Source organism: Malaclemys terrapin, chromosome 12 (assembly GCF_027887155.1).
Source record: "Malaclemys terrapin pileata isolate rMalTer1 chromosome 12, rMalTer1.hap1, whole genome shotgun sequence".
NCBI classification, from domain to species: Eukaryota; Metazoa; Chordata; order Testudines; family Emydidae; genus Malaclemys; species Malaclemys terrapin.
Genome location: NC_071516.1, coordinates 40,649,445 through 40,662,185, shown reverse-complemented (window position 1 = coordinate 40,662,185; position 12,741 = coordinate 40,649,445). Strand labels below are relative to the sequence as shown.

At 45.4% G+C, this 12,741-nt stretch overlaps 1 pseudogene; it reads right to left on the bottom strand.

Moving 5' to 3' along the window:
* Window positions 1–6,309: 6,309 nt before the first annotated feature.
* On the bottom strand, window positions 6,310–12,533 carry LOC128846026 (olfactory receptor 10A4-like; annotated as a pseudogene).
* Between the last annotated feature and the right edge of the window lie 208 nt (window positions 12,534–12,741).

Genomic DNA, 12,741 nt, shown 5'->3' with positions numbered 1-12,741 from the left:
ATGGGGTGCAGAGTCACAGTTGGAACTCAAGATGTTTGGGAGCTTGTTTGTACCTCTGGCAAAAGCTGATGTCTATAATAGCCAGGAACGGTGAAATCTTGGATCCACTGATGTCAATAGGAGTTTTGCCATTGATTTCAATGAGACTAGATTTTCACTTTCCTGTTTAAGAAGGTATGTAATTCCAGATGTCATAGAATCATAGAATATTGGGGTTGGAAGAGAACTCAGGAGGTCATCTAGTCCAATTCCCTGCTCAAAGCAGGACCAACACCAACTAAATCATCCCAGCCAGGTGTGACGGGTTAAATAACAGAACCCTCCTTGGGAGCTGCCACCTGATGTGCCAAGACTACTTCTGCCCTTGCTTTTCCTGCCAGCTTGGGACCCCAGCACACTGTCTTGCTGAGACAGACACGCTCGTCTGCTCTAACACAGACCCAGGGTCTGAATTACTTGCCCCACAGCTGCAGACTTAACTGAAAGCAGCTTACTGAAGTATTCTTGTCTATAGCTCTAAGAGTGGTTAAGCTCTGGAATAGGCTTCCAAGGGAGGTTGCAGAATCCCCACTCACTGGAGGTTTTTAAGACCAGGTTGGACAAACACCTGCCAGAGTTGTCCGGGTTTACTAGGTCCTGCTGCGGTTCAGGGGGCTGGAATTGGTGACTTCTCAGTGTCCCTTCCAGACCTACATTTCTATGATTCTGTGACAATGACAATGACCACTAAGTCCTGCCAACAACATTTTCTGTTAAAAATAAGCATAAAAAACACCTGGGAAATGCACTGACAAACTTCATGATTCAGAGTTACATGTGTATGTAGCCAGTGGTATATCATGCCTATGTGCTTTAGCAATTCCGTGATTGTGATCTTCATTGAGACCTTCAGCTTGCATTGCAAACTTCTTGTTGGTTTAGGACACCCAGGTCCAAATAAGTCCAATCCTGACATCGGTCTGTTCTGTGGTGAAGAGACTTTGCCTACCTAAGGAGGCTGACCAGAACCAGGTCTGCCAGGGCGGTGAGATCAGACTGAGGGGGATGCGTCGAGAATGTTGTTCTAAGATCTGTTACTCTAGTGTTGTGTTGTAAAGAGTAAAGTGTTTGTGTCTCTTACTTTCTGCTGCATTGTGCCAGAAGAGATTTTCTGGGCTCACTGCCAGGTAAAGGGGAATGTGTCTAAGTAACTGGAGGTGGGGAGGAATGAGACCCTTGTTTTAGTGTTTAATCCAGGTGGACTTCAGATTCCCACTGCCAAAGACAGGAATTACGCATAGTATATGCACCTGGGAGTGTTCCTGAGGGCTAGTCTACACTTGAAGCACTACAGTGGCGCAGCTGCACTTATGCTGCTGTAGTGTGTCTGGTGAAGGCACTCTATGCTGATGGGAAAGAGCTCTCCCATTGGTATCATAAAACCACCTCCGTGAGAGGCAGTAGCTATGTTGATGGAGAAAGCTCTCCCGCTGACATAGCGCTGTCCACACTGGCGCTTACATTGGTGTAACTTAAGCCATTTGGGGGTGGCTTATTCACACCCTTGAGTGATATAAGTTATGCTAAAGTAAGTAATAGGGTATACAAGGCCTGAAAGAAACCCAAAGCTAGGGACAGTGACCAGTCACTGTCCAGACTCAGAGGGGTTAGATTCATATGGGGCTCAGAATTTGGGTCTGAATATACCAGACTGGTGCCTGTTTGGGCCAATTTGTCACACCACTCATTGAAATGTAGGAGGCAAATCACATTTCAGATCTATTGTGTCAGGCTTTCTGCAAATTCAGGCAGCTATTGCCATACTTGTTTCACTCATGTCATGTTTTCAAGGTTGTCTTAGAAACCATAACAGATAGAGACGTAGAGTTAGTGTCACAGCTGGGATTTAGGAGCCTAACTGCTCCTTTAGGAATCAAAGGCCAATATTTAGACACCTCTGTCATTCATGAACTCACAAGTTGCTATGTATCTCTATAGATGTCTGATGTCCTCAGGTGCCCATGTTTCCACTAGTAAAGTCCCTGAGATGCCTAAATTTTTGCCATTGGGCATGTGCAAAGTCACCAAAGTATTGACAGGACTGAGCCAGCTCATCACCTAATTCATGCCTACACCCCAGGAGGATTTACAAACTTGATGTTCACCCCAACTATTTTGCCTTTGGGGTTCTGATCTCGCAGGTGTGCTCAGAGGTCTCTCTCAATCTGTACTGTTGAAGATTTTCTAATCTATGTACATACAAAAATCTTCATTGAAGCAGGGACTGGAAACTTGGTCTCCCAGGAGAACATCCTGGCAACTAATACTAGAGAGTCCTGGAGGGTGTAGAGAGAGTGGGGGTCACTCTATACCCTAGTGACTAACATATTCTCCTGAGAGACCCAAGTTCCATTCCCAGTTCCAATGAAGGTTTGGAAATGTCTACACAACAGCTACAGTGCTACAGCTGTGCCACTCTACCAGAGACATTTACTACACCGACATAAGGGAGTTTTCCACTGATGTAGTGAATCCATCTCTCCGAGAGGCAGTAGTAAAGTCAACAGAAGAATTGTTCCATTAGCCTAGTATTGTCTACACTGGAACTTGGGTCAACTTAACTACATTTCTGAGGTGTGTGAATTTTTCACACTGCTGAGCGACATAGCTAGATGATCTGAAATTTGAAGTGTAGAGCAGGCCTTTAAATTTGCATTGAAAATGAAACATTTTGAACAAGAGTGACTGAGATGTATCAACCCCATAATTCTAGATAGCCCCAATGTTTAGGGTCCTTTCCTATGAGAGGGGAGATCTGGGATCAAATTTCTCTCATCAGGCAGAGGAGGGATTTGAACCTGAGCCTTCCATATCTTGAGGTGAGTGAGTGCTCCAGCTGCTCAGTGCTTGGCTAGTTTAGGTGGTCCCCCCAGTAGGGGGCCTGCTTTTGTGAATTCCCTTTTTAAGCACCTAACTCTCCCCCTATATTGTAGAGCCTTGAGTCACAAAAGAGCATAGGAGCCTAACTGCCAGTTTAGGTGCCTAAACCCCAGAATCAGGCCCTGCAACCACTCACAAAACCCCTCACAGCTGACCCTGAACCCTGTAGGCACCTAAACTCACTCAGCCCCCAAATTTTTGCAGTAAACTTTCTCTCTGGGCCTATATTTCTGCCTCTGAATGTGAGCAGAGCAGCCTCTCCCAGAGCGATGCACAAACTAGGGGAAGAAAGGCCTTCATCTATGTCCCCTGCAGGGCCAGATGTGGTAGGTAATCTCAGAGCATGATTACCAGCGCAGGCCCCTCTAGGCAAGCTTGCACAAGCTGCCAGAGGGTCAAGATGTTTAGGCCAGTGGTGAGGGTACTCAGCTAGGATGTGGGAGAACCCTGCTTCAAGTCCCCTCTGTGCCTGCCAGCTCTGCTCTGGGATGGAGGGAGCGAGTGACAGGGCAGAGGGGGAGCAAGTGGGGGGGAGGGACATGGGGAAAGCATCAGGGACGGGACCTCTGGGGGGTGGGTTGGGTCAGGGGTGTCTGGTTTTCAGCCATTACAAAGTTGGCAACCCTACCAATGCCTTTTTAAATGAGTTAGCCACTGTGTGGTGGGCCTTCAACAAAAGAGAATGAGGGAGCCCTGTTGCTTCAGTGTCTATCACACTCCATGGGTCTAGCACTCACCTGAGAGATAGAAAAGGCCTGTTCAAATCTGTTCTACCCTTCAGGAATGGGGGCAACTTGAATCAGTGGTATCCCACATCCCAGGTGAGTACCCAAGCTGCTGGGCTGAAAGTTGGCAGGGTGTTCTTCTTGCCCTCTTCAAAATGACATAGTGTGCCTGACACCACAACAGGCTTTGCAGCTGAGACTCTCGAGAATCTGCAGCAGCGACTTAAGGACCTACCTGCAAGAGAGGGGCAGGGGTTGGTACACCACTCTCCCTTTGGCTACCTTAGGCAGCTCCCCACTATCATGCTGCCTTTTGTGAATCCCATACTTAGGTGCCTATCACACTCATTTTTGCATAGGGAGCTCAGGTGCCAAACTCAGGTTTTGTGAACCCGTGATTTTCCAGCTGCCTACAAGTTAGGCGTGGTGACAAACAGCCTCACCAGAGCTAAGTTGTTGTGTGAATTTTGCCCTGGGTTCCTCACTTAGGACTGTGAATGGAACCAGGCAGCAGGGCACCTAAAAGAGAGAGGTTGCAACCCTGAGTGTTGAAATGCCTAATTCCCCTTTGTGAACCTCGTCCTTACTTTTTAAAGCTGACTCTCAGGAAGGCAACTGAGAAGTCTAGATGTATCCTCTGGGAGAGTTTCTGCCACCTCTGCACATTGGGGAATGATGCATTTAATTGAGATTAAATCTGGTCAAGAACTCATATGGGGACAAAGGAGCTTGACCTTATACGATGATGATTATAATCATAGAAATATCAAGCTGGAAGGAATCTCCAAAAGGCTTCAAGTCCAAACCCTGCACCATGGTAGGACTGTTCCTGATCACCTTCCTCTCCTCCAAGTATGGACCAAGTAAACCTAGACCATCCCTGACAGGTGTTTTTTGTCCGACTTTTCTTAAAAACCTCCAATGATGGGGATTCCATAACCTCTCTTGAAAGCCTATTCCAAAGTTTAACCACTCTTAGAGTTAGGAAGTTTTTCCTAATATCTAACCTAAATCTCCCTTGCTGCAGAGTAAACACATTATTGTCCTATCTTCTGTGGGCATGGAGAGCAATTGAACACAGTCGTCTTTATATCAGCTCTTTATCAAATCTGATAAATGCTGAAGGCTGGAACATCGTTTCCTCAGTAATGCTGTTTAGGCTGCTCAGCGGTTCTGTCCTGGAATACAGGACATGTTGATTCCAACAGATTCCATAAAGAAAGCACAGGCTTGGTTCTGTGGTGAAGGCACTCGGCCAGGTTTATTGCCAATGGAGCACGGTCCTAGTGCTCTGGCTCTGTGGTTACAGATACACTAACACATGTAGGCCTGATCCAACGGACTGAGATCAGGCAGCAAACAGGACTTACCACTGCCCCCTCGGCTGGACAAATGGTTAAGGAAAAGTACCCTGATATTTATAGGCTGATGCAAACAACTGGAATAAACAGCTTACACACCACCTTACATATTTCCTGACATCTCTGTGTTACCTCCCCTTATTTCTGATTTCCTGGGTAAAACATCCCTATTCATTATTTTGTCATACCATCTTATCTTGCACTAGATTGGGATATATCTGTACTAACTGGAATAAATGTATGTAAATATCTAGTGCCTAGTACACTAGCAACAACTTTTCCAAGTTCATGCACTGGACAGTGAACTTGTAAGCATCTGCTTGAAAACATGGCCAGACTTTGGTTCACAGTCTCTAGTTCAGTCCTTAAATCTTGCACCAGGGCCTGTGCTCCAGGCTCTCTCTCTCTACTACGCTCAAGATTACACATAACATTTTTTTCACCTTTCCTCATAGTTTTTTTTCTCACCTTTTCTGAACCTTTTATCATTTTTTGTTGCTGTCCTCTGGACTCTCGCCAATTTGTCCACATCTTTCTTAAAGTGTGGCTGAGATAACCTACAGCCCAGACTTTATGAGGGATTTGCCCTTCTAGGAGCCTCTTGGGTAGGCTGCTCCTTCTGAGGTCCATCTCCGCTCCCCTGAGAATACCCCTTTCTCATAGATGGCTCATGACTCCACTTCTTTCTGGTGTGGGACCCCACAATCAAATCACTCTCTGACTGGGTCTCCAAGTTACTTCCACCTGGGTTCCAACCATACAACTTAGCAGGTCTAGCTGGAATTGGACCTGGCCAGAGTTCCCCTTCCAGAACCTGGGGTCAGTAATAGTTTTCAGTGACACAGAAGCAGGAATATTTGTCCAAATCGTGCCCTGAACATAGAGAAGCAGTTTTAAAAAATAGCTAAGAGACCTGTGCACCTATTGTCTTCGCTACACTTGGCATTCACCTCCAGCTCAGTCTTTCTGTCAGCCTTCACCCTGCTGGCTCTGGGTCCCTCTGTCAGCTTCCAGCCAAGCTGACCACTTCCTTTGTAGCCCTCCCAACCAATGACCTAGCCCATTGCTGTCCTAGCTCTCTGAAGCAGGTATCTCAGAGGCTGATAGATCAGAGTGGTTGTTTTACTCTTCCTCGGTTCTTTAACAGTCCACTTTACAATCTGTTTGGTTTGACTCTATGCATTTGATCGGGCAGCAATGCCCAATTGAAAAGAGAAACCAAATCATACATCATATCCGTAAGAAATATTACAGACATGTTCCCACTTTGTCAGACCTCCCACGTTGAGACATTTGAATGGGGCTCAGTGATGAGAAAAACAAACTGATAAGAATGCGAAAATCCCACTACTGCTCAAGAGTTTACTCAGAGCCTCCTTTACTTCTTTGTTCCTCAGGCTGTATATGATTGGGTTGGATGTTGGAATAATGACTATGTAGAGCAGGGTGAGGACTTGTTCAGTGTCCACCGAGACACTGGAACCGGGCCTCATGTAGGCGATAATAGGGCTTCCTGATTCATATTGAGAAAGCAGGGCAATCAGCTAGTTATCTTAGGTGCATGAACACGAACGCAAGAAGCCCGTGAAACAAGCAGGAAGAATTGGAAGTCCTGGAACAATAAAAGAACTATAATGTTATTGGAATAACAGAGAGTTGGTGGGGTAGCTCACATGACTGGAGCACTGTCATGGATGGGTATAAACTGTTCAGGAAGGACAGTCAGTGAGGAAATGTGGAGGAGTTGCACTGTATGTAGGAAAGTGGTGATTGCTCAGAACTCCAGTATGGAACTGGAGAAAAGCCTGTTGAGAGTCTTTGGGTTAAGTTTAGAGGTGAGAGCAACACAGGTGATGTCATGGTGGGCATGTGCTATAGACCACCAGACCAGGAGGATGAGGTAGACGAGGCTTTCTTTGGACAATTAACTAAAGTTTCCAGAACACAGGCCCTGGTTCTAATGGGGGATTTCAATCACCCTGACATCTGCTGGGAGAGCAAAACAGCAGTGCACAGACAATCCAGAAAGTTTTTGGAGTGTGTTGGAGACAATTTCCTGGTGCAACTACTGGAGGAAACAACCAGGGGCCCTTCTCCTCTTGACTTGCTGCTTACAAACAGGGAAGAATTGATAGGGGAAGTAGAAGTGGGTGGCAATCTGGGCAGCAGTGACCATGAGATGGTTGAGTTCAGGATCCTCACAAAAGGAAGAAAGGAGATTAGCAAAATATGGACCCTGGACTTCAGAAAAGCAGACTTTTACTCTCTTAGGGAACTGATGGGCAGGATCCCCTGGGAGGCAAATATGAGGGGGAAAGCAGTCCAGGAAAGCTGGCTGTATTTTAATGAAGCCTTATTGAGGAGGCAGGAACAAACCATACAGATTTGCAGAAAATATGGCAGGCGACCAGCTTGACATAACAGAGAAACCTTCGGTGAGTTTAAACACAAAAAAGAAGCTTACAAGAAGTGGAAACTTGGACTGATGACTAGGGAGGAGTATAAAAATATTGCTCGAGCATGCAGGGGTGTAATCAGGAAGGTTTGAAATAGTTGGTGTTGGTTAGTTGGTGTTGGTCCTGCTTTGAGCAGGGGATTGGACTAGATGACCTCCTGAAGTCTCTTCCACCCCTAATATCCTATGATTCTAAGGCCAAAACACAACTGGAGTTGCAGCTAGCAAGAGATGTGAATGGTGACTCAAAGGGTTTCTAAAGTATGTTAGCAACAAGAAAAAGGTCAGGAAAAGTGAATGCGGGAGGCAACCTAGTGACAGATGATGTGGAAAAAGTTGAAGCACTCAATGCTTTATTTGTCTCGGTCTACCAGACAAGTTCAGCTCCTCCACAGCTATCCTGGGCAAAACAGTATGGGGAAGAGGTGAGCAGCCCTCAATGGTGAAATAACAGGTTAAGGACTACTTAAAAAAGCTGGACATGCACAAGTCCATGGTCCAGATCTAATGCATCTGAGGGTGCTGAGGGAGTTGACTGATGTGATTGCAGAGCTATTGGCCATGTTCTTTGAAAACTCTTGGCGATCATGGGACGTCCTGGATGATTGGAAAAAGGCAAATATAGTGCCCATCTTTAGAAAAGGGAACAAGGAGAATCCGGTTAACTACTGACCGGTCAGCCTCACCTCAGTCCCTGGAAAAATCATGGAGCAGTTCCTCAAGGAAACTATTTTGAAGCACTTGGAGGAGAGGAAGGTGATCAGGAACAGTCAATATGGATTCATCAAGGGAAAGTCATGCCTGACCAACCTGATTGCCTTCTATGATGAAATAACTGGTTCTGTGGATATGGAGAAAGTAGTGGATGTGATATATCCTGACTTTAGCAAAGCTTTTGATATGGTTTCCCACAGTATTCTGGCCAGCAAGTTAAAAAAGTATGGATTGGATGAATGGACGATAAGGTGGATAGAAAGCTGGCTAGATTGTCAGACTCAATGAGTAGTGATCAACGGCTCGATGTCTAGTTGGCATCCAGCATCAAGAGGAGTGCCCCAGGGGCCCGTCGAGGGGCAGATTTTGTTCAACATCTTTATTAATGATCTGGATGATGGGATGGATTGCACACTCAGCAAGTTCCCACATGACACTAACTTGCGGGGAGAGGTAGATATAGTTAAGGGTAGAGATAGGATCCAGAGTGACCTAGACAAATTGGAGGATTGGACCAAAAAAAATCTGATGAGGTTCAACAAGGACAAGTGCAGAGTCCTGCACTTAGGACGAAAGAATCCCATGTACTGCTACAGGCTGGGTACCGACTGGCTAAGCAGCAGCTCTGCAGAAAAGGACCTGGGGATTACAGTGGATGAGAAGCTGGATATGAGCCAGCAGTGTGCCCTTGTTGCCAAGAAGGCTAACCTCATATTGGGCTGCAGTAGTGGGAGCATTGCCAGCAGATCGAGGGAAGTTATTATTCCCCTCTATTCGGCACTGGTGAGGCTACATCTGAAGTATTGTGTTCAATTCTGAGCCCCCCACTACAGAAAGGATGTGGACAAATTTGTGAGAGTCCAGTGGAGGGCAACAAAAATGATCAGGGGGCTGGGACACGACTTACAAGAAGAGGCTGAGGGAACTGGGCTTGTTTAGTTTGCAGAAGAGAAGAGTGAGGGGAGATTTGATAGCAGCCTTCAGCTACCTGAAGGGGAGTTCTAAAGAGGCTGGAGCTCAGCTGTTCTCAGTGGGGGCAGATGACAGAACAAGGAGCAATTGTCTCAAGTTGCAGTGAGGGAGGTCTAGGTTGGATATTAGGAAACACTATTTCACTATGAGGGTGGTGAATCACTGGAATGGATTACTTCGGGGGGAGGAGGGGATCTCCATCCTTAGAGGTTTGTAAGGCCCGGCTTGACAAAGCCCTGGCTGGGATAATTTAGTTGGTGTTGATCCTGCTTTGAGCAGGGAGTTGGATTAGATGACCTCTTGAGGTCTCCTCCAACCCTAATCTTCTATGCTTCTATGATTCTATGATCAAACTGATGCCATAGAATGAGGTGACTGTGATGAGATGTGAGGTGCAGATGGAGAAAGCTTTGTATCTCCCCTCCCCTGAGCACCTCTTCAGAATTGTGCAACTGATGTTGGCTTAAGAGATGATGATCAGGATCAAGGGGACTATTGTGAACACCACAGTGAGCAAGGTGAGAATGGCATCGGTGAGGGATGCGCCCCTGCTTACCAGCTGTCATAAACATACAGCTAAGGGTAGCATAAAATCCCTCTTCAACTTTTATTTTGGCTTCTGTTTTCCCTTGTAGCACGTTAACTACCCTGCCCTCAGGCAGAGACAAAAATCTCCAGCTGCTCACAGCTAAAAAAAAAAAAAAATCCCTTTGTTACAAGAACCTGGTACCTTTGCCTCCAGGCAAAGAGAGATAAGATCTCTATCTGCTTTCTAAATAGCCAGAAAGGGGAAAAAATGTCCTTTAAAAATCCTACTGGGCTTTCGGTTCAAAATGATCTCTGGTTCAAAATGATCCCACCACTCTGCCACCATGTCAGGGTTCTCTCCCCACTCTGAACTCTAGCGTACAGATGTGGGGACCCGCATGAAAGACCCCCTAATCTTATTTCTACCAGCGTATGTTAAAAACTCCCCAAGGCACAATTTCTCTCTTATACCTTGGATTAAGTAACGCTGCCACCACCAAGTGATTTAAACAAACATTTAGGGAGGGCCACTTGGAGCCCTACCTTCCCCAAATATCCCCCCAAGACCCTACACCCCTTTTTGTTGGCAGGCTTGAGAATAATCCCCCAAACCCCCACAGCCCCTTTCCTGGGGCGGCTTGAGAATAATATCCTCACCAATTGGTAAAGGTGAACACAGACCCAAACCCCTGGATCTTAAAACAATGAAAAATCAATCAGGTTCTTAAAAGAAGAATTTTAATTAAAGAAAAGGTAAAAGAATTACCTCTGTAAAATCAGGATGGTAAGTACTTTGCAGAATAACAAAAGACTCAAGAACACAGAGGATCTCCCTTCTAGGCAAAACCTTAAAGTTACAAAACTAGGCATAAACCTCTCTCTTACACAAAGGAAAACACAAGCCAAAATAAAAGTAAACTAACACATTTCCTTGCTAAATACTTACTAACTTTACAGGAGCTGGATTGCTTGCTTCCTTGATCTGTGCTGAAGCACACAGAACAGACAGACAAAGCCTCCCTCCTCCCCAGATATGAAAGTATCTTGTCCCCTTATTGGTCCTTTTGGTCAGGTGTCAGCCAGGTTCCTGAGTTCTTAATCCTTTACAGGTAAAAGAGGAATTAACCCCTTACAGGGTAAAGAGGAATTTTATGCTATCCTTAGCTGTATGTTTATGACACCAGCCTAAGCACTGGGAGGATGTTACAGAAGAAGTGGTTGATTTTATTTGGCCAGTGGAAGGGTAACATGAATGTGGCCACCATTTGCTCACACGGCACTACCTTGCATATGATCCACACCACAGCTGCCAAGATAACATTGATCTTTCTTCACATGACGAGTAAGTAATGCATGGAGTTGCATATGATAACATAATGGTCAGAGGACATCACAGCCAGCATGCAGTTTTCCATGTGGTTAAAGAGAAGGAAGAAATATATCTGGATTGAACAGCTCAGGAAGGAGATGGCCTGCCACTCGGAGTGGATCTTGGACAAGGTCTTGTGGATGACAACCAAGGTGTAGCAGATCTCCAAGACAGACTAGTTCCCAAGGAAGAAATACATGGGGATCTGGAGGGACAGGTCAGCCACTGTGACAGCGATGAAAGGACATTTCCTATCAGGGTGGTAAGGTAGATGAATAAGACCATGGCAGTCCATATGGCTAGCTTGTCTTTACTATATTCGCTGCTTTCATTATATTCAGCCATAAAGCAAGAAACCTATAGGCCTGTAAGATATTAGCTGAAGCATAAGTTAGCATAAGTGTGGTTAAGTATGCCATACCCCTTGACAGAGATTAACAGTTACCTTTAGATTTGGGAACTAAGAAGAGCTTGCTCAATGGTAGGAGGTGGAATGTTCCAGTAAATGCCACCACAGTGAACGTGGACGTAATAACCGCAAATCTGCTTGAGGAAGGGGTGACGGGTGTGATCATCAGCTGAAATGGTAGTTACACATATCAGCATACTAACCTCCATAAGAAAATAAAAATGGCCATGCTGGGACAGACCAAAGGTCCATCTAGCCCAGGATCCTGGCTTCAAATGGTAGCCAATGCCAGGCGCCCCAGTAGGAATGAACAGAACAGGTAATCATCAAATGATCCATCCTCTGTTGCCCATTCCCAGCAAATGGGATACCCGAACATTAGTAGAGGAAATACAAATAAGGAAAAGGGGAAAAACCCCTACTGAATATGCATTAGACATAGTGGGGTCAACAGAACATATTATAAAAGCTACATCTCAGCCTTGAGCAGGGGGTGAGAGAGATGTAGCTCTTGCAAGGTGCCAGAATGATGGCCACTGGTGAAGAAGAGGAAGGTGCAGTGATGAGGAAGACAATGGCTCACATTTCAGGTTGTCCTTCAAGAGATGGTGTGAGTATATGGATGTTCAAATGTACATTCTGTAGTTTGTCTATCTACCTTTCTGAGTCAGAGTGTTTGTGACTTTGCTAAAACAACAAGGAGTCTGGTGTTTTGTAGATACAGACTAACACGGTTACCCCCTGATACTTGACTTTGCTAAAAGTATTAATAAACTATTTGTAAATACAGAGGAGTTCCTATAGTGTGCGTGTTGCAACTGTGCACATCGAGGTTCCCAACTATATAGTAATTTTAATAATACTGGGCCTAATCTTGGGATAAGGAGCTGTCAACCCTCAAGGTGATAATTGAGAATTCTTAAGTAATCAATATAATGAATACATAATATATAGATCAGGCTATACCAGGACAAATAGAAGGGGCTGCAGATGCTGGAGGTCTGACAAGCCCAAAAAGAAAGATAAACTCAGTCACTGCAGTTAGGTTTCCCTCCATATCTCTGTCCTCTTGAGACCACATAGATATAGATAGCTGAGGGGTTTGCATGGTATATCATGATAGCTGAGGGGGTATATCATGATAGATAGATAGATAAATAGAGTCACAGTTAGCTGCACCATTGTCACCTTTCTCATCTCTCTGTGCACACCCAGCTCCGCTGTTTGGTCTTTTGGACCTTACTCATCTCTGTCAGGAATCTTCTGATTTTTCTTCTCTTGGGCTTGAT